Source organism: Notechis scutatus, chromosome 2 (genome assembly GCF_049901735.1).
Source record: "Notechis scutatus isolate UNSWTSFEM ecotype Mainland chromosome 2, rNotScu1.2, whole genome shotgun sequence".
Taxonomy (NCBI): Eukaryota; Metazoa; Chordata; class Lepidosauria; order Squamata; family Elapidae; genus Notechis; species Notechis scutatus.
In genome coordinates this window covers 252,389,626-252,411,349 of record NC_142010.1, presented here as the reverse complement: position 1 = coordinate 252,411,349, position 21,724 = coordinate 252,389,626, and the positions used below count along the sequence as shown (strand labels likewise).

Below are 21,724 nucleotides of genomic sequence, written 5' to 3'. Positions count from 1 at the left end.
GTGTGCTATGAAAGGGGGAAAAAAAAGAAGAGCCATTTGAGAATTTTGCAGTTTAATTGAACTTCAGAATTAATAGGTCATTAATAGATAATGCAAAAAGGTAAGGAGAGATCAGGAATGTTTTAAACAGAACAATTCCAGACTACCTTTTAAAGCAGTTTTGAAAATATTTCTTTGGGAAATAGCATTAGTATGTGTGTATGTGTACGGTCAAAACAATATTTTAAAATACAGATACTTTTCATGCTTCAGCATCCTCTAAAAAAAAAAAACTATTAAAAATATCTTTAAATGTGTATATTTAAAAAACCATTATGTCTCTTGGGTTATGCATAATGTCAAAATTCAGCAATATTTCAAGAAAGCAATAATATCAGCTGAAACTTACTTAGTATCCTAAAAGGGATCCTTAAAACTCTATATATTACAACCTCAATTCAAGAAACCCCAGATGCAATGAACAAAAATGTATTTTGGATTTTTGCTCCCAAACAATAAACAAAACTCCCTCTTCCTTTTTTGGAAACCATCCAAACAACTGACATATCAATTCATGTCATCTGCATAATTACATAATTGTACAAAAGAAGTAAGCGGACCCAATTCATGTTGTCTATCATTTGTATGAATTATGTATATTTGGATTTCATGGATTTTCACATCCAACAGTATTTCCACTCAATGGCCAATGGGACCAAGGTTTCACATAGCCTATTTCAGAATCTTTTTAAGAATATTCTAGAAGCTTTCAAAACTGCCCATTCTCATTTCCATACTATGTCTTCAGTGAGTGCAAACTATCAGAGGAGTGTAATGTTCTGTGCTTTTTAATATGTATCTAACAGGCATTTTATTTATTGGCCCTAATTCAAGAATATAATGCATGCAGATATAGGCTTGTGTTTGTGACGCTGCTTTTCTAATAAACCTTTGCATTCTTGTCTTGCTTTGTAAGAATACGCTATGCTCTTGGAGCTTCCTATCTCAATTGTCCTTTTAGACATGTAGGGTTCTTTTTTTATAGATAAGATCATCTTTTCCTTTGTTGTCTGTCAGTTTAAAGCTGGAAAAGATTGCAAGTTGATATCAGATTGGCTAGTACCCCATGGCTACGTCCCGTCATTTATTCTGAATTAAGTCAACTTTGTGAATTAACCTTGGGCACGAAACCTTTCATCTACCTCACACCTTAAAACCTTAAAATCCTTCTATGATTACTTCTATGAGACCATTTCAGTTAATTTATCTTGTCCTTTTTTTTTTGCTGGGTTGGAATTTGTTTAATTTCCTTTTTGTCCAGACTGTTTTATGTGTTTAAATTTGAATTGATTTTCTTTGAAAGATGTATCATGATCTTGTTAAGTCTAAATGACTTATATAATTTAGATTTATATAACATCATTCTGAGCTGTTCTCAAAATAACCCTCAATATTCCTTGGTATTCGGTTTAATGCAAAGGCTGGCTGCATCAGCTACCATGATAACCTATCCATGATAGGAAGGAGTCACTTTGAGCTTCAGGCATATGTTTTGCCCTTTCTCTGATGCAGTTGTAAAAGTTGTAATTTCCATTTGGTTTTACAATTTATGTCTGGAAAATGGTAGCTGATCTTAACTAAGCTGTGAAAAAAAAAAAAGAACAGTTTCTTAACCCATAAAGCAGTATAGGATTAGCCCAGTGGTGGGCTGCAACCGGTTTAAGAATTGGTTCATAACAATTGAGCGCATGCACAGCATTCAAAAACCGCCCATTTTAAGCTTAAAAACTTAACCTTCTATATCAGCGCTGGTGAATAAAACAGCTGAGGTGTAGTAATCCATTGTGCCACACAAATCAGCTGAGCTAAAAACAGGGAAATATAGGACAGGAAAGGGCGGGGTGGGTGGGCGGGGCCAACTGCTCACCGCAACTCATGATTCGCTAGAACCGGTCCTAACTGGCAGCAGTCCATCACTGGATTAGCTCTATATTATTAGCCACATGATATCATTAATAAAAATGGAAGAAAACTCTCTATACCAAATTAATTATTGTTTCATGAAGCATAAAGCAGCCATTTTAGCAGTTAGGCTAGATAATAATTTTATATGTCTAGATTATCTTTTTGAAATGGGTGTTTTTTAGGAAACAAACATGTTTTTACAAGGTCATTTACTTGGAAATAGACAACTTTATTTCCCTACGCTTCCCAAATAATAATAACATTGAGGGGCAGGGTTTAATTTGGTAAATTCTTAAATTGCATTGTTTTGCTTTCGAGCCACGTTGAGTTGAAAAATCCAGATGAAGGAGAACGCAATAGACATGAGCATTTGTGGTGGAGAATGGAGGGTTGCAATATGACAGTTTTGTGGGAGGAACTGTAAATTCATACTGTTGTGTCCCCATTCGTGACTATATTTCAGAATTCATAATCATCACTTCTTTTACCATGTGAAGATTATGGCCCTTCTCCTCTCCAACAGCTTGTCTCCAGAAACAAGGATAGTAGTCTCTTTGCATTTTTCCAACTTAGTTAAGATCAGCTACCATTTCCAGGCGTGACATAAATTGTAGTATGAGCATAAATTATTGAATAATCCCTGTAACACTTTAGTGAAATAAAGTAAAAAAAAAAAAAAAAAAGCAGATTCCAGGTTAAGAAACCAAGTGCTTCTTGTGGCACATAGACAAGGAAGATGAGAGATTTCCTTCCAGCAGAACTTCATGCATGCAGGTCATGGGATGGTGACCTCAAGCAACCTTCTCCAGAAAGTGCATAGCTTCAGATATATGAGTTTCAATTCAGAGATTTCCTCAGCGAGCATGACTATTGTTCAGATTTTTGGGAGTTGGCATCCATCCCACTAAACGATACCCATACCAGTGATTATTTTTATTTTATCAGTGTTCCCCTCTCCTCTCAGGCCTAGAAAACAGAATAAAATATGCGGTATAGAGAGGAACAAGATAATGCTTTATTGTATTTTATTGTTATTTTTGAGCATACTTTTTAATTGAAAGGCAGCAGTAAACAAGTAGTAATTTCCTTTATGGAAGCTTTTAAAAAAACAACAACCTGTTAAGCCTGGATTCCCCAACGGGTGTTAAGGAAAACAAACTAAACAGAATGTACAGCGAAGTCAGATAGGAAGACAGGAAAATGTGTGAGATAAGTTTTCTAGTTAACACGCAGTAAAAATACAGATACGCTTGTACTATCAAAAATATAGTTTATTCCAATTAAGAATTATAGCATAGTCATAATAAACAGTCCATTAGTCATATATCAATTTCAGTCAAGTCTTGTCGGGGATACTCTATTTGCAAAGTCCGTGTTGAATAGCCAATGTCAGTTCACTTACAATAAATCAGTCCAATCTTTATCTTCTCTCCGTTGAGAAAAATCAACACTCCTTTTTCTCTCCCCGTTCCAGCAAGAACGCAGTCATCAATCCATCCAGTAATTAGGGATCTTCAAGCCAGAGAGAGAGAGCTGCAATTGCCTCGCTTCTTATATAGTGCTTTTACAACCACACCCTTAATCACATTCTTGCTGTTAAAGTTACACACACTTTAACTAACAAACCATGATACCATATTTATTATTTTTACCCAAACCAGTTAGGGTAAACAATGTTATCCCTAACAAAACCGTACTCATTAAAATAAGTCTTTACCTAGGTTCAGTTTTCTTGTAGAAAATGGAGATGAGCAGTGCCCCCTAGAGTCAGAGACAACTGGACAGGGAAACCTTTACCTTTAGGCTTATTTTAGTTTTTTACAGACTGATACCTCCCATTTGAATTATTTAGTTATTTTATATGGGAAAACTTATATCACCGCTCAAATCACTCTTCTTGATTATTTATTTATTTTATTGAAGAATATTTACATGACCACTCAAGTCAATCTCAATGGCTCTGAGCAGCTTACAAAAATAAAATAAAGACTAGAGACATCATTTTGAAAACATCAACGGATATAGATTATGGCTGTGCTAACTGAGATTAGACATAAAGAATAATATGTAACTATAATTAACAAGGTTCTTCCATGATTGGCACTTTGGCTATGGACAGAGTTTGCCTTAAGGAGGATCACATAATGCCTATGCTATAGTACTTTCATGCCATGCCAAGATTTTAATATTATTTTTCAAGGACTTAACCTACTCATATAATTTTTCAGTTGTATTGTTGGTAATGCTTTCATTAGACACTTTTACAGATTGTTTTGATCTGGAGTATTAGCACTGCAGCAGATTTATGTTACTTATTTTATTGTTGGCATTGTAAAACTGCTTTAACTGGATTAGCAGCCTAAAAAGTTTAATGATAGGACCAAGATAAAATATATAAATTCGGGGGGCGGGGGGGGGGAGAGAGAGAGAGAGAGAGATGTACGAGCCTTCACATGCTCTGCCCCAAAACTAATCTAGGAATGAATACATGTGTATTTATATTTCAATGCTTCCTAAGTGCTTGGTTGCTAAGATATGTCCATGTGCTATGTTGTAAAGCTCTTAATTTCCATTAGCATTATAAAAAGCTCAGTTCTTCGGCCAATCAGAAGATGAATGGCACAAATCAATACCATACCATTCAGAACAACTAATATCATCCATTTATTACTATAATGCTCACTAATATCATTAGCCCTAAGGTGCCATCAACAATTTCCATGTTGCTTAATCCAGATGCATATTCTTCAAAACCAGTTTAATTAAACTCTTCTGGGAATATCCCTTGTCGGTAAGAAATTTCAGTTTTCCAAAATATTTTTTATAGCTGATTTAGAGCTCAAGGTTACAGATTTATTTAATAAATATTGCGCAGAATTTTAATTGCCATTTATAAATAGCATCCTTCCCATTCTGTCATTTGAACAGTTTAAAATAACCGTCCGGTGTTTAAATTATAGAAATAAGGATGCCATTAAACAAGGATTCACATTACAGTATCTATGTCAACTTGTAAAGCATATCTATATTAAACCTTCCTTCATAGAATACCTGCAATTTGGACTATAGACCTGAGGGACTATTCTGACTCCAAAAGAGGTGTTTCAGAAATGGGCCAACCATGAAATGGGTCAATTCCAGATGTCGAGCAATATTTTCTGAATGCTTTTTGGGACATCAGATAAACTGCCAGAACTCAGATTTGCCCATTTTGAGGTCAGAATGTTTAGTACCTCTCTTTGTGTGAAACCCACTTCTCCTCTCTACCTCACGCATGTATATACAGAGCAGTGTTTCTCAACCTTGGTAACTTTAAGCCAAGAATTCTCAAGAACCTTGAGCCAACAGAATTTCCCCAATTAGCATGTTGAGGTCCACATGGCTTAAAGTTGCCAAGGTTAAGAAACACTGATAAAGAGAGAATACGAAATTGTCTTAGGATAGCTCCTAATAGAAGGAACCTGTAACATGCCTTTTCTGTTGGCCCTTAATAGATGGGCACTTGGAACAGGTGATCTTGTAGATATATATCAGGGGTGTCCAACCTTTCACCTTCCCTGGGCCACATTAGAAGATGAAAATTTGGTTTGGGCCGCACATATAATAAATTATTATAAAATAATTATATTATAAAATTATATAATAAATAATAAATTATTTTTATTATTTATTATTAATTATTTATTAAAAATTGTTTATTTTTTATTAATTTTCCGGCCAAATTTTGCGGGGTGGGGAGGCGGCGGCGGGGGCAGAAGCAGCAAAGGCGGCGCCCACCTTTTCTGTTGCTGCTTGGCATGGCGCTCGCCTCACCTCGCCCCGCCTCGCCTCGCCCCGCCTCGCGCCTGCCTCTCCTCCTCCTCCTCGCTGGCTCTTGCCAGAAGGTTGGGGTGGGCACTGGGCCACATTACGAGGCGACCTGGGCCGCATGCGGCCCGTGGGCCGCGGGTTGGACAAGCCTGATATATATCATCACTAATTACTGTACAAATGTTATTTTAGTAGTTTTGAGATTGAAGTACCTGTTACCTTTTATTGTGTGGATCGTATCACAAATATGTTCTAATGTTCTAGTAATAATGTGGACTGTCTCTGTCTTAACTTTTTAATTTTAAAACTTTCCATGAAATGGCCAATGGAAACCTCAGAAAATGGCTGTGGTTGACTTACTATTTATTTATAGAATGTGACATTCACAGTCACCCAAGAAATGAACATGCCCATTATCTAACATTTCATACAAAATCATTATTTCAAACTCACATTTGTCTTGCAAACATTTTTGTTACCATTTTTATTTATACCTCTTTTTTATCTTATAAAAAACATTTACAATAGTTCATGTAGACTTCATTGGATATTAGATGAAAACATTTAGTTTATATTCTTTAAAACTAAGTAAATATCTCTGTTGTAGTATACAGCCTATTGATGCATAGATCCTGGACATCTGAATGCTGGAATAGAGATTGTATTTGAGTTTTTTATTTTATTTCTTTATTGCCACTTTGAATATGTGCCTGTTTCCTTCCTTCCTTCCTTCCTTCCTTCCTTCCTTCCTTCCTTCCTTCCTTCCTTCCCTCCCTCCCTCCCTCCCTCCCTCCCTATTTATTTCACATTTATTGTGGTAATTATATAGTCTCATTCAAATTGTTTCCATATTTTCTTTGACACATTAATTGGCTAAAAATACTATTATATATGATGATTAGTCCCTTGATTGCTTCCTTAATTCTTTCAAAACTTTCTTTTCTTAAACCATAAATGTATGAAACAAAATTATGCATCAACTGTTATTGATGTAATATACTGGTAAAGATGCATGACATCACACAATATAATTTCTGTGTTTCATAGCACTGTTTCAGAGCAGTTTGTCATTTTTTTCATTCCTGAACAAGCAGTTTATGATTCTTTCTCGACAGTCTTGATTTTGATTGATTTTCAGAGGTTTCCCCCCACATGATCCTACCTGCTAAAGAGCCTCCTGTAATAGCTTGGCGCACCAGAGCATGTGTACAGAAGCATGTTGCAATATGTTGCAAAGGGCTATAAGGGAACTTAGTTGGGTTCTCAACTGAAGTCTCAACCTATGAGACTTGGGGGGGGGTTGGACTAGATGACCTATAAGGTCCCTTCCAACTCTGGGGGGAAAAAAGACCATTTTGTCCGTGGTACAGCCATAAGCAACTTGTTCTCCATCAGCCATCTCTGCTCTGGCATTCTAGGAATAGAGTCTCTTGAACCCTTTTGAATGTATGTTCTAATTCTGTAGAAAGGAAGTAACTCTAGTAATGTATAAAGAGAAGGGAAGCAAGATGTAAACCCCCAAAGTTCAGGAAGCATTCAGAAGAAATTGCAACTGGCATCGCCGAGAAAGTGGTGGGGTGGCCTAGAGGTGGAGCTTTCGCTTCACAATCAGGAGGCTATGAGTTCGATCCTAGGTAGAGGCAGATATTTCTCTCTCTGAGCACCCTGAGAATATATCTGCTGAACAAAACTCCGCATTGGTGACAGGAAGGGCATCCGGCCATCAAAACACTCTGCTAGCTCCATTCAGTTGCCCAGACTCCACACCGCAAGGGATTATGGGGCTGTTAAATGACGATCACTGACAAAGTCTTTAGCATTATGTAAATTAGAAGCCAAATAACAGTGATGTGCATATGTGCTAATTATTTTATATAGAACAAGAAAGTGGATCAGCTTGAACAGCATGGCTAATGACCAAAGAAATTAGCTGCTTCAAATATACCTGGGCACTAGTAATCTACAGTCACCTTAACCTCACTGGTGAAGACCTGTTCATCATCTCAGCCACTGCCTCTCCACATTCATCGTCAATTAGATGACTAGTCCAGAGTCTACTAGCCACTTGCAATTCTGTTCTTCTGTATTCACTGCCAATCAGTTCCTTTGATATCATACATAATTTTTTGGTGCAAATGTAGGCTGACAAGACTTAAAAATGGAGAGAATGGGTAATTCCCCAAATACAATTACAATCATTAATCTCCAAAGAAGTTGAACTCCCATGCTCTAAAGATAATAAATGGGGGAAAATTAATTGAGTGGTCTTCATACAGTACTTTCCAATTGTTGATTAAGTGGTCTATAGTTGCAAAATATTTTTGAAACACAGAGTTAAGAAACGAGTGAGCGTTCGAAAGAGCTGCCAAGGATTTATAGCTTTATAACTTTGATTTTTCCATTTGGAAGTTCATTCTTTATTTTTGGCTGCTCCTTTCACTGTTGTGGTTCAAGAAAAGCTAAAAACTTTTTTTCTTTTTCTTTCTTTCTTTCTTTCTTTCTTTCTTTCTTTCTTTCTTTCTTTCTTTCTTTCTTTCTTTCTTTCTTTCTTTCTTTCCTTCCTTCCTTCCTTCCTTCCTTCCTTCCTTCCTTCCTTCCTTCCTTCCTTCCTTCCTTCCTTCGGTCAGGGCTGTCAAACTCGTGGGCCACAGGCTGGATACGTCACATGCCAGCCACGCCCATGCCTAATTTAGCAAAGGGGGGAAAAGTTGAGACATGTAATGTGATGACGTGAATTTGACACCCCTGTTGCAGGTCATCGCCCTGTCTTTTAGCTTTATTTCTTTTTAAACAATTCAATGGAGCTGGGAAGGCAAATCTCCCAGATTAACTCTTCATTTAATCATACAGTATTTCCATGGATTTTTTTTTCGTTTTGTGGTACTGACATCTCATTTTTAAACTTTCCAATGAACTTGAATTATTTTTTCCTTTCTATTTGAGAATATTCACACTCTATTAGACCTCTGAAATACATTGCTAAGCAGATGGTTAAAGCTTTATTTGTAATCAAATTAACTCCTGAACGTTGAAGTTAAAACTCTGTCTAATTGTAGACTTTCCTTTTAACTTTTTATATAGCCTGCTGTGATGAAGCATTGAGAGGATTATGATTTGAATGAAAGATGAATGGTAGAACCAGATGGGCTGCCCCAGAAATACACATTCAAAATGCACCTCCCATGTTCTTATAATAAGCAAAAGATAAAGGCAAAAGATGCACATCAGATGGTTTTGCAGACCTCTGCTATTATTGTTGTTGTTGTTGTTAATGTTATTACTAAGCTTTTGTTTTCTATTTTGATTGAAAACCAAAGTTTTTTTTTACTATGGTTATCTTACACAGACCTGAGCCTCATGACAATTTGTGATGGTATGTGTATTGTAGTTACAACCCAAAATTTTTATCTTTTATTTTTATATTTCTTTTTAAAAACCATATATCTAGCCTCCCATCTTATTCCAAACTCTACCTGAGGTGTTGTGGAGTTTAGTACTCAAAATATATTATGTTTGAAGTCTTGTGGCTGAAAATCAAGAGCTATTTTGCCTTGAATTTTTTTTTTTGGAAAGTTTTATTTGGGTTTTCACAAAAACAAAATACAAATAAAACATCTTTTTTGAAAATAGCATGGTCCCAGGTTGTCACTTCTTCATACAGACACCAAACTCAATTTCATGCTCATTTTTATATTCTATCCCATATCTTATTACTGTTTTATATTTTCTACATAGTTTTTCCCCTCTTTTAATTTTCTCAACTTTATTTTAATCATCTCATCTCAATCAAATCATTATATTTATACTTTTGTCTATCCTGTTTCAATTTCATATTATCTTTTCTTATTAAACAAATTTTTCCCTATAGTTACCAATTGGAGTATGACACCTTTATATCTTTTAATTTTATCAATTCAAACTCTTATTTAAGCTTCAATGTATACCTTTAAGATTAAGCATTCAATATAATACATAACTTCCAATTGAATTCTGCTTGGTACATTCTTAAAATACACTATATTCTTAAAAAAAATATATATATTATATATAATATAAATATATATATATATATATATATATATATATTTTGTGTGTGTGTGTGTGTGTGTGTGTGTGTGTGTGTGTGTGTGTGTGTGTAAATGAAGCACACATTCCATTCCAATTCAATTCTATCATTAATATTCATTAAAATCTTAACATCTTTAACATTGTTTTTCAATTAAATATCATACTTCCTTGGGAACACTTATAAACTTTCCATAGTTAATTCTTTTTTTTCCATATTTCTCACTTATATTTTTATAAATCATTACTAAATAATTAAAAATGTTCCCATTTAATTCTCTCAATCATTTTAATTCATTTATTTATTACCAAACATTCAACTACATTACAGTAAATATTTTATCCATCATTTTAATCATATTTTCTAAAATTATATCTGTTTATAATATAACAATGCTATGTTATGTACCTTTGCAGAATCCCTTTTGCAATTAAATTTTCACCTATTATCTCTAAACAAGCTTATGGTTACAATCCTTATATCTTTTCCCTGTTTCTCCATTTCTTATTTCTGTCTTTTACAACTTCTTTTCCTTGCCTTCTTCCCCCTCTTCTTCCCCCTCCCCTTTTTATCCCCTCGTCTCTCTACTTCTAACTCTCTCATCTGTAATCCCCTCTTCTGTTGCTTTCTAATATTATACTTATCTTTCAAATTATTATTCTTCTTTTTGGTTGTTTTTTCCAGTCTTAAACCTTTCACTCTCTTTCCCCCCTTTTCTTCCCCCCCGCCACTTAAAATTATTTGATCATTAAAGATGGCTTCTTCTTTGTCCCAATCTTATTGTTCTGCAAGCGTTTCTTGTTGTTTCTCATAGTTCCAGATCTCCATTTCTAAGAATTGAAATATGAAGCCAAAAGAACTTCTCCCTTCTTGTGCATCTTCTTTCCATTTTTTAAGTTCCATTTTCAGTTCTTCTAAGAGTGATACCATTTTAAAGACTTTTAAACAACCACCCGGTTAATTTTAGTGATCTAGATGCAAAAACCAAAAATCACCAAGTAATCCAAATAATCCAAGGGTGTTCCTTTCTGCTTCTTTTTTCCACTTTCTCTTCCTGGGGTTCTATTATTTTGTTACCAAGTTTCAATTAAGATGTATCTTTGAGGAATCTTGTTGAAATTACACTGTAAGTTCCTTTTAGTTACAGTTTCATTTCTTAGTTCCAGGCAGTCTCCTCCATTTTTCCAGATCCTGCCCTTTTATTATTGTTTTTCTGCTTTCCTGCTTTTAAAAACTTTTAAATATCCAGAAATCTTTATTATCCCTTTGACTTTTATTTTCAGCTTAGATGCCTATTAATGTCAAAGTGGATTTTTTTCAATTTCTTGCTTAAGTCTCTTAGCTGTCAGTATAAGGAAGGGAAGAAAAAAAAACCTAATCCTTTCCCTTCTCTCTTTCCTTCTCAGCTTCAAAATCTTCTTTGGGAACAATGTTATTAAATTTAAATTCCAGGGTAGCTTATTTGTTGCTTTTGCTGTTTGACCCGGTCAACCAAAACTTTCTCTTCTTATCTTCCTCCTGCACATTCTTTTCCGGTCGAGTTCTTCTTTGTGGTGGCCATTTCTGACCACCACTACAACTGCCTTTGGGAAAGGGAGTAATGGCCAGTTGGGGAGGAGTGATGTGGCTCTCCTCAACCCTGCAGGCAGTCTCCCCCTTCTTCACCACCTCTATGAGGTGGCTTAGCCCCGAAACCAGTCGGCTCGGGGCGCTCCAGCGGTGAGCACGGATCGAAGCCTTGCAGAGAAGAGGTTTCGGTCTGTCGCCGAAGAAGCTCAGACCGGAATCCCTATTTTGCCTTGAATTTTTTACTTAGCCTACATGCCATTCGTTCAACAGCCTTTGGGCTGATGGTTTTTATCAGAAAAACAACTGGACCCATCAGAACATTTGAAAGGTGTCAGCAACTATGTAGATGTCATATCTGAGAACAATATCCAATGCATCTTCTGATGTACTTTTAATATTTTTGAGAGTTATTGTGAGTTTGCTTTTGTTTTCTCAAATCTATGGAACTCTATGGAAGAAAATCGGTATAGTTTCTCCTGTTGTATAATTTGCCAAATGCAGATTGCATAGAGTTTCTACATAGAATAGAATGACACAGGGTTGGAAGGGACCTTGGAGGTCTTCTAGTCCAACCCTCTGCTTAGGCAGGAAACCCTACACCACTTCAGACAAATGGTTATCTAATCTCTTCTTAAAAACTTCCAGTGTTCACAACTTCTGGAAGCAAGTTGTTCCACTGGTTAATTGTTCTAACTGTCAGGAAATTTCTCCTCAGTTCTAAGTTGCTTCTGTCCTTGATTAGTTTCCACCCATTGCTTCTTTTCTTGCCCTCGGGTGCTTTGCTTGACTCCCTCTTCTTTGTGGAAGCCCCTGAGATATTGAAACATTGCTATCATATCTCTCCTAGTGCTTCTTTTCATTAAATTAGACATACCCAGTACCTGCAACTGTTCTGTATATGTTTTATAGCCTTGAGTCCCCTAATCATCTTTGTTGCTCTTCTCTGCACTCTTTCTAGAGTCTCAACATCTTTTTTACATCATGGCGACCAAAACTGGATGCAGTCTTCCAAGTGTGGCCTTACCAAAGCATTATAAAGTGGTATCAACACTTCACGTGATCTTGATTCTATACCTCTGTTTATGCAGCCTAAAACTGTTATTATTATTTTTTACCACAACTGATGTGGGCTGAAAAACGGACATTTCATCTTTATTGGTAGGGTTTTCCCTCCATTATTTTCCTTGACTATTGCCTTTAGGCTGTGAGTTGAGGATCTCTTACAAAATTCTTTTAGATTTCTTTATTTTCAGAAGAGCTGCTCTACTCTTGCCTCCTCATTAATATTCTCATTGATTGTGTAAAGTGGTTTCTGTAAAATTATCTTGAACTTCAGGGAACTGAACCATGTCTTTTTTGTAATTTTTAAAAAGAATAGAGCAAATAAATACACTTGCAACCTTTGGGTACTATTAGTTATGTAGCCAGATGAACCAATGTGAGATGCCTCCAGGCTAACCAAATTAAATTTAGATTATAAGTATATTTCCTAAGTGTGGTCATTGCACTTTCTTCCTGCGTATGTTTACTGGTGCCAGCATCATATGTACTCTCTTGCCACAGTGCATTTTTAAAGATTAAAAATAAAGTATATTTAAAAAGAAAAGAAAAGTCACACTTAAGTAGGAAAAATGAAAAGAAATGAACACCGTGTTCACTAGTTCATGGGTCAGCAAAAAAAAAAAAAAAAAACCCAGCCAAGAAATGAGATTGCTTAAAATCATTTGTCGCATTAGAAAAATCTGCCAAGATTTTGGTACTTCTTACAAGGAACAAACCTTTTGTTAAAAAACAACAAGAAGACATGAGTCTCCTCCCACATCATCCTTACCTGCCTTTGTTGGTCCAGTAAACGTATCAATGCCATTTTGCTGTCTAATGCATTAGATACAGCAAAACAATTTTTTTTAAAAAAATAATTTCCATAGATAACTTAAATGCAAGGTGTCTATGAAGATTCTCAGTCATCCAGGTCATGGTTGTCCCAAAGATGCTTTTTCAAGAGGCAACTGGATTTTCTTGCTTTTTCTTTGAAGATGTTTTGCTTCTCATCCAAAAAACTTCTTCAGATATAAATCCTTCCATTCCCCACCATCCAGTCAGGGCTGAAGTAGCTTCTTGGATGAGAAATGAAATGTCTTCAAAGAAAAACCAGAAAGTCCACTTGCCTCTTGAAAAAAGCACCTTTGGGATAACCATGACCTGGATGACTGAGACTCTCCATAGACAATACTACACATCCATCCTTGCCTATACCACTGCATTTTGGACTAACTGAAATTCTAGATGTTCTTCAGAGGGACAGTCCCCTTTGTGGGAACAGTCCTCATCAAACTCATTGCTACATCTGAATATATACATCTCCATACTACATCATTTACTAAAATGAAAGTACTCTGGAATAGACAGTCCAAAAACCTAATAATTTTACAGCTCTCATCTGTGAAATTGTATGAAGCTCTTAGTGTCTTGATGATTGATTTTTGTTTAAACTTCCCACCTTCAAGATTTCCACATAGCATAATCTTGTTTTGTCCGAGAGATGAAAGCTCTTCGTTTCCGTTGTTGTTTTCGATAATTGTACATCTTTTTACAAAAGAAAAATCCACTACGATTAAGAAAAATAGAGCCTTGTTGGCAATCTGGCAATCTCTTTACATACTGTAAAGTTTTAATATAAAGGTAGGGTTTCCTCAGCTTTCTGATGCTAAGCTTGACCATTTTGTTATCCTTTCTGGCCTTAACATTGCAGTCACATTTGTGACAGCAACCTCTATTGCAGGATTGTCAAACTCGATGACATTGAGGGCTGCATCAGGGTTGTGTTTGACCTTGGGGTGCCAGGCAATGGGTGTGGCCAGGGTGGGCGTGGCCAGTTTGACTTCTTTTGTGTCGGGGGCACCTGTGGTGGCCCGAGTGCTCTGCCAGTGAAAATGGAGTTTGGGAGTGCTGCTCACAAGCTCCGTTTTCAGCTGAGATGGCCTCCTGCAACCCTCTGCCAGTGAAAACGGAGCTCGGGAGAGCCGTACGTGGCCCTCCCGACCTCCGTTTTCACTGGCAGAGGCACCATGGGCCGTTCCTTTTCTATGTCCAGAACGGCCCCGTGGGCCAGATCTAAGCAGCCCATGGGCCGCATCCGGCCCCCAGGCCTTGAGTTTGACACCCCTGCTCTATAATATACATTGATAGAGCTAGTATTTGCATCCTTAAAATTGCATGCTTAATCTAGGATGGATTTATTTTTATGGAGCTTTTTACTGCTGTTCAGTTTGCAAATGAACAGACAATGAGCAAATTGTTGGCAGCCTCAGAAACACGGGGATTTTCTCTCACTTGGCAATTAACCTAGAAAAGACTGCCTTATTTGGTCCTTTCTGAAAGTTGACCGAAATATTTCAGTGAACCTCAATTCCAGGGGTGGGATACGACAAGGTTAACTACCGGTTCGGTCATTTACGAGGTTCGGTGATTTATGATGTGCTTCCCTGCACGCTGGGAGCGCGTGGCTGTAAATCATCATCAGCATACTGCGTGCAGAGAAGCAGCCTTTGAAACAGCCCTCTTTTCCTGCTTTTTTAACTGCAGCTGTGCCTCGTTCGGCAGCTGGAGTTGAAAAATCAGGAAATAAAGGTCAGGTAAGAGCCCGGGTGGGCAGGGTGGGTAAAAACATCAGCAGACATAGAACCAGTTCTTTGTCTGCTGCTCTTCAGAGCTACCAGTTCTACAGAGGTGGACAGAACCGGTAGAAACCCACCCCTGCTTAAGTCTAAGTCAAGTATTGATTTATTAAATTTACCTTAGTCAGAGATTGGGAACAGTATTTTAAAATACACCCTAGTTTCATAGAACCCGGCATTAAGGAACATAACAGTCCACAAATGGGCCAGACAGATTTTAACTCACCACAGCATTTCCCATCTTACAAATCCTGTAGCTATAAATATTTCAGCTCTGAAAATTCCCCACATCGAAAAAGGTATTGCTGAGAATTCATACTTTCATGCTTCCCTAGAACACCCAGGATTGGGAAGTTAGCTATAATACCAGTCATCCTCGACTTACAACTACAATTGATACTGAGCAAGGCCGTTGTTAAGCGAGTTCCGTACCCTTTTATAAACGTTCTTGCCACCGTTACTAAGTGAATCGTTGCACTTGTTAAGTTAGTAACATGGTTGTTAAATGAATTCTGCTTCCCCATTGACTTGGCCTGTTAGAAGATCGTGTGACCTTGGGACACTGCAACCATCATAAATATGAGCCAGCATCCAGATTTTGAGCATATGAACATGGAATGGCTGCAGCGGTGATAAGTGTGAAAAACGTTGGTTAGCCACTTTTTCCAGTGCCATCGTAACTTCAAACGGTCATTAAACAAATAGTTGTAAGTCAAGGACTACCTGCAATGGATTAGTGTGCAAGCCCAGAAGGACAGGGTTAATTGACCAATGTGTGGATATGTGGATACAAACAATGTGTTCTAAACCGAATTTTAATATCATTTATTATTTATTGGGACCCCTAAAACCTAGCATTAGTGCTGTCGACCTTTTGGTTAGTGAATGTATGTATATTGGTACTTGATTATAGTTGTTACATTGTTATGATTTCTCTCCTTATTTCTTTGGGAAGAAATGCCACTAGCATTACCAAAAGATTTTCTAATATACTTTTTTTCTAATATAATTTTCTCACATACAATCAGTGCACTTACATCAGCGGTGGGATTCAAAAAAAAATTACTACTGGTTCTGCGCGCATGGCTTGGTGGGCGCGGCTTGGTGGGCATAGCAGGGGAGGAATACTATAAAATCTCCATTCCTTCCCTACTCCAGGGGAAGGACACTGCAAAATCCCCATTCCCTCCTCACCCCACTAACCTGCTTTCCAGCTCCATTCTCCTAGGCAAGGCAACAAAAGAAGACCCAGCCAATCAACTGGGACTCGGGAGGCAGAGAATAGATGGGGTGGGGCCAGTCAAAGGTGGTATTGCCCAATTCTTCAAACTACTCAAAATTTCCGCTACCGGTTCTGCAGAACCGGTCAGAACCAGCTGAATATCACCTCTGATTTACATGTTTTTGTATGTCCAGTTCTTAGAATTATTGCCCGATTATAATTCAGCTAAAATCATGCTTTGGATTTGGCTAAGCATTTTAATGCACATGAACCTTAGAAAAATCTCAGATAACCCAGATTCATCTTGTGTTCAGGTTAATGCTTCAAACTGCATTACTATATATCATGACAATTTCTTTTCCATGCATCCATTGTTCCACTTTTTCCCTTCCATCTGAGCTGCACAATATTCACTGATACTTCTTCTTTTTCTTCTTTTTGGCCAAAGTAACATCTTTTCTTAAAATGTGAAAAAAGCTGGGTTTTTTTGTAAAAGACAGCAACATTGGAATGTATTTGAAATCTTTGAGCGCTCGATTTGTCAAGGTAGGTAATAGAAACTCTGGTATATTTATATGTCTGATGTTGCTGCAGATAGAAAAAAAAATGGCTACTGTGTCTTTAATGGAAAGCAAAAGGTTATCTTTCTGTGGCCTTTGTGTATATGTGCTGATGTGGATGTAGGCAGCCAGACAGGCAATGTGTGCAGAGAGACTGGGGAACTGACTGTGGATCGATAGAAATAGTGTGAAGTGAATTAATGTGAAGCAGGCAGTCTGTCTGTCATGGAGTGTGTAGGGCAGCACTGGTCAGTCACTGCAGAAATCTGTTTCCAATAAATACAAATCTTCTGTCTGAAAATAAACCGCAGAATGTCTTGCATCTTTCAATATTAGCACATTCTTATTTATTCAGATATGTCCGCCAACTGCTTCCGCCATCACACACACCCCTCCTTGATGAACTCATCGATATGAATTTGTTCTTCAACAACATCTGGAAGATTTAAATTATTACCTATTTATTCCAATTATGCTTCTATCCCTTCATATTTGATTGGAAGCTCCAGTCCTGTGCAGAGTTAGATGTGTAGAAATAATGACTTTAAGTATTGTGGTTTTCTGTTAACGATTCTTCATGTTTGCGTTTGTCTCTCCGTAAAAGACAGGGAAATTCAGCTTCCTGTCTTTAAAATCCTTAAGTGCTTTTAATTGAATTTTAGTTGCATCTATATGTGAACATTCAACTGGATAGAATGCATGTGACAAGGCTTCAGTTTCAGAGTTTTAGACTTAATGCAGAAATATAAATTATCAAAAAGTAATAATTGAAACTAAGCTCTCTAGCTTCAGTTGAGAGATAACAACCACTGATAAGTGACACCACAGAGAAAATCTTTCTCTTTCCATATCAGGCATGGTCAGCCTTCACCCAGATGTTTTTAAACTGTTACTTGCTGAGTCCTACAGAAGATGTTGGTCTCTTGCAAGGTTCCTGAATACTTTCACAGTTAAGAAACATGGTTGGTTTTAAAATATATACCGGTATGGTATGTATAGATGTTACAGTTTTGCAAGCTACCCAGAGTTGTCCTCTGCTTGTAAGTTAATTATGAGAGGGAGAGGGAGGGAGGGAGGGAAGGAAGGAAGGAAGGAAGGAAGGAAGGAAGGAAGGAAGGAAGGAAGGAAGGAAGGAAGGAAGGAAGGAAGGAATCCCTAAAGGTCTGAGGAAATTTGTAGAAAAAGAAAAAAAAGTTTTGGTACTTAGTGACTTACTACTATGAAGAACTAAAAAATATCTACAGATTTTACCCATAAACTTATAAAATAAGCTTCCTGTCAGGTACAAGTATCAGGGATATGACAGAGCAACTTTGAAAGCTTGTCAAGTCTTCTGACAATTATCCTTTTCTTGTAATCTATGTGGGGACAGATGATACCACAAAGAGCAGCTCTGAATTTTGAAAACTTAGGAAAGGAGGAAGGAAGGAAGCTTAAGAACCCATGGGGTTTAAAATATTCTACTTATCCATCCTTCCAGTCCATGTAAGAGAACTAGAAAGTGAAAGAGTATTTCAGATAGAGAGATTTGCTTTCTGGGATTGTGGTCTAAATTTTTGAGATGATGGATTGAAACAGCAAATCTAGTAGATTTGTCAGGCTGCACATCAGGCTGTATTGCTAAATCTCAGCACTCCAGACCCTTACCCTTTATTTAGGAATTAGATTTCTTAGGAGAAGTTTCTCAGACATAGTGTGGATTATGGATTATTCTCTATTGCAACCAGACATGACATCCAGGAACAGATGTTCCACGGCCATACATGGAAACCAAATCTGTAGAAGTCTATGCTCCAAAGTTTAAAATCTAGGCCTTTTTCTTCTGCTTTTCCAAGTCAATGAATGTATAGCAGGGCTGTCAAACTCGCGGCCCTTGGGTCGGATGCATCACGGGCTGGCCCCGCCCCCGCCTGGTTTAACAAGGCGGGGGGGAGTCCTGATACATCTTGTGTCAACAACATGACGACATGAGTTTGACACCCCTGATTTATAGCCATGCTCTTGAAGGCTTCAAAAAAAAAAAAAAAACGATTGACATTGACATGTTAGTTTCCTAGTTTCCTTTCTTACAGAGTGGTTGGTTAGCCTTTTGTGACAATGATGTAATTAACCCTTGTCCAATTAATATCATTCTCCCTGATGCTCCAGATCCAAGCTGCTCCATTTCTCTGGATGTTTAGAGACACAAATGTGCATTATTTGATTGCACATTTGACACTCGAAGGTACATCCAGCGTTGTGATTTTTATTTTTATCAGAACCAGATATTGAGACACTGTCCAGTTACTTTCTATTGCTGGCAACCACCAGATGACTTCAAAGGATTCTTGAAATTGACCTGTGCTGCTTTGATAAAATAGAATTCAGCTACAGAAGTTTAAGAGAGTTTTAAAACAGCTGCAATGTTTTAGTATGCAAGCCCTGTACTTAGATGATAACTGAAAATTATTAGTTCTTTCTGTTATTTTCTGAATGGGAAAAAAAAGTATTATTTTCATTTATTGCTAAATCGATTATTTTTGATTTGAGATGGATGTGGTTTTGTTTATGTTTAGATAGAGCAACCAGATCCCATCTTGTCTGGTGTTGTGTTTTTGCGGTTTATTTATATTGTGGGCTGCCCGAGTCAGTTTGGACTAGGGAGGAGTCTAATTTGAATTAAATGAATAAATATTATGACTGCACCATTGACAAAATGGTATTGTTACTTCTAAACAGCAAACTATGGTTATGGCAGTCCTTCTGCACAGTGGTGGGAATTCATTTTTTTTTTTACTACCGGTTCAGTGGAGCGTGACTTGGTGGGCGTGGCAGGGGAAGGATACTGTAAAATCTCCAATCAGAGGTGGTATTTGCCAGTTCTCCAAACTACTCAAAATTTCCGCTATTGGTTCTCCAGAACTGGTCAGAACCTGCTGAATACCACCTCTGCTTCTGCATTGTTATTAATCTGCAAAAAGGTAAATATCTTGTAATAGTCCCATATTAAATCCTGTAAGTGGGCAAAGTGGTTCTTATAATTAACTTTGCTTTACCAGGTATCTGAAAAAGCACTGAAGACTAGGGAGGTAAGGCTGGGTAATGCATGCGTTTGTTCATTGACTTTATTTCAGAAAAAGGACCTGTATTTCACAGTCTGTCTTCATCTAAATTATTTCTGTTTTTCACATTTCTCTCTTCTTTCACCTCCTCCCTTCTTCTCCAGTGCTGTGTCTGGGTTTATTTATTTTTTATTATTTATGATTTTTTTTCCCTCATGGAGGTTCAGAAGAAATCTGACAGATTTGCTTTATGAATAATAAATAATATGCTCCGGCTTTTCAGTGTTAAATATAAACTAGTGTAAGCACTGCTTTCTGTGGAAGTTGATAATGCTTTCTAAGTAACATTATTGCATGTTCTGCTTTCCAATTGGTAGCTCTGATTAGTATAGATCATTGGTTGCTTTATCACTGGATAAGTCGCTATTTCTCTACCCAACATACTGTAAGGGAAAATGGTAGAAGGAATGGTCTGAACATTGCCTTGAGCTCCTAGAGGAAAAGCAAGATATAAATCTGTTTTATAATAATGATAAATTGCGCTGGGGAGGTTTAGGAGGAATTCATCCATATAATGGCATCTTAATTGGTTCCTGCATACCTTTTTCAAGAATGCCACTTCCTCCTCCTCCTCCTCCTCCTCCTCCTCCTCCTCCTCCTCCTCCTCCTCCTCCTCCTCCATAGCCTGGAGTAGGATATTGAGTTTATCCAATGAATAAAGGTCAGATGAAAGTGAAATACTTGGATTCCCTAATAGAATTCCTTTCCTTTGGGAGAAGCTTTGGGACCAACATAGAAAAAAAAATTATAATAGAGTGCTAATGTTGTTATTGTTATAATTGTTAGCATATGGTGTTGTTATATTAGCCAGGAGACCACAATGCTATTGTAGAGTAGTAGTTTGGCTGCCAAGGTACCAGCTCTGTTGTAGGAAATGCCCACGTGCTTTACAAGGTGCATCACAGAAGGGAGAATTAATTTCGCACCAGAAAAAAAGACAAGTTTCTCTTCCTGCAGCATCATCCATAACCTCTTACCTCCCCAGAGCCACCTCACAAACAGGAGCCATAGCCAGGAAGGTTCAGACCTGTCAGGAATCTGACTGACTGCACAGAGCACCAACTCATTTTTCCACCGAAGTGGTACCTAGTTATATACTTGCATAGAACATGCTTTCGAACTGCTAGGTGGGCAGAAGCTGAGGCGAGTGACAGGAATGCACGCTGCCATGCAGTGCTAGGACTCGAACAGCTGGAGCAGACACCATCTCCAGCATCATTAAGTCTTATAGATGGAAAGATACGGTAATTTCTGTCAGCACCTGGTAGGCCGAAATGTACCCTACTGTAAAACATCGGAGAACCATGATTGTGCAGTGTATTCGGCATTGAGAGCCCTGGCCAAATTGGGTAGATTTGTTTTTGATGTTACTTTTCATCTCTCTGGCTTTGAGGGTTTTGGATTGGATTGTCTTTCAGCATTTTGGGTTGTTGCATTGTTTAGTGATGTAGATGTCTGACTTTTCTTGGATGGATACTATAAGCCAGAAGGCTTATAGGCAGGAATTCAAGGATACAACTTTTGGCAAGACCTTTTGAGAGAAAAGCCATTAACACGAAGAAAATCAGAAACCACATGCACTGTAAGAGTCAGGCTATAGCAATCTTGACGCTTAAACCTCCTCTCTTTCTCTTGACCATGTTTTTTGTGGGGGTGGAAGATGTGGTTGGCACCTATGCATTGTTATTGAAATGGATCACTATGTCCTCAAGCTTTGACCTTACTAGATCTAGCTCTCACAGCGGATGTATGACAGTCTGCCTTGGTGCTGAATC

The 21,724-nt window shown here is 37.5% G+C and overlaps 1 protein-coding gene across 5 annotated transcripts in view; it reads left to right on the top strand.

The window, feature by feature from the left end:
- The window catches only part of WDR7 (WD repeat domain 7), a 265,074-nt gene that overhangs the window by 78,866 nt on the left and 164,484 nt on the right, over window positions 1-21,724 (top strand). The window lies entirely within an intron of this gene.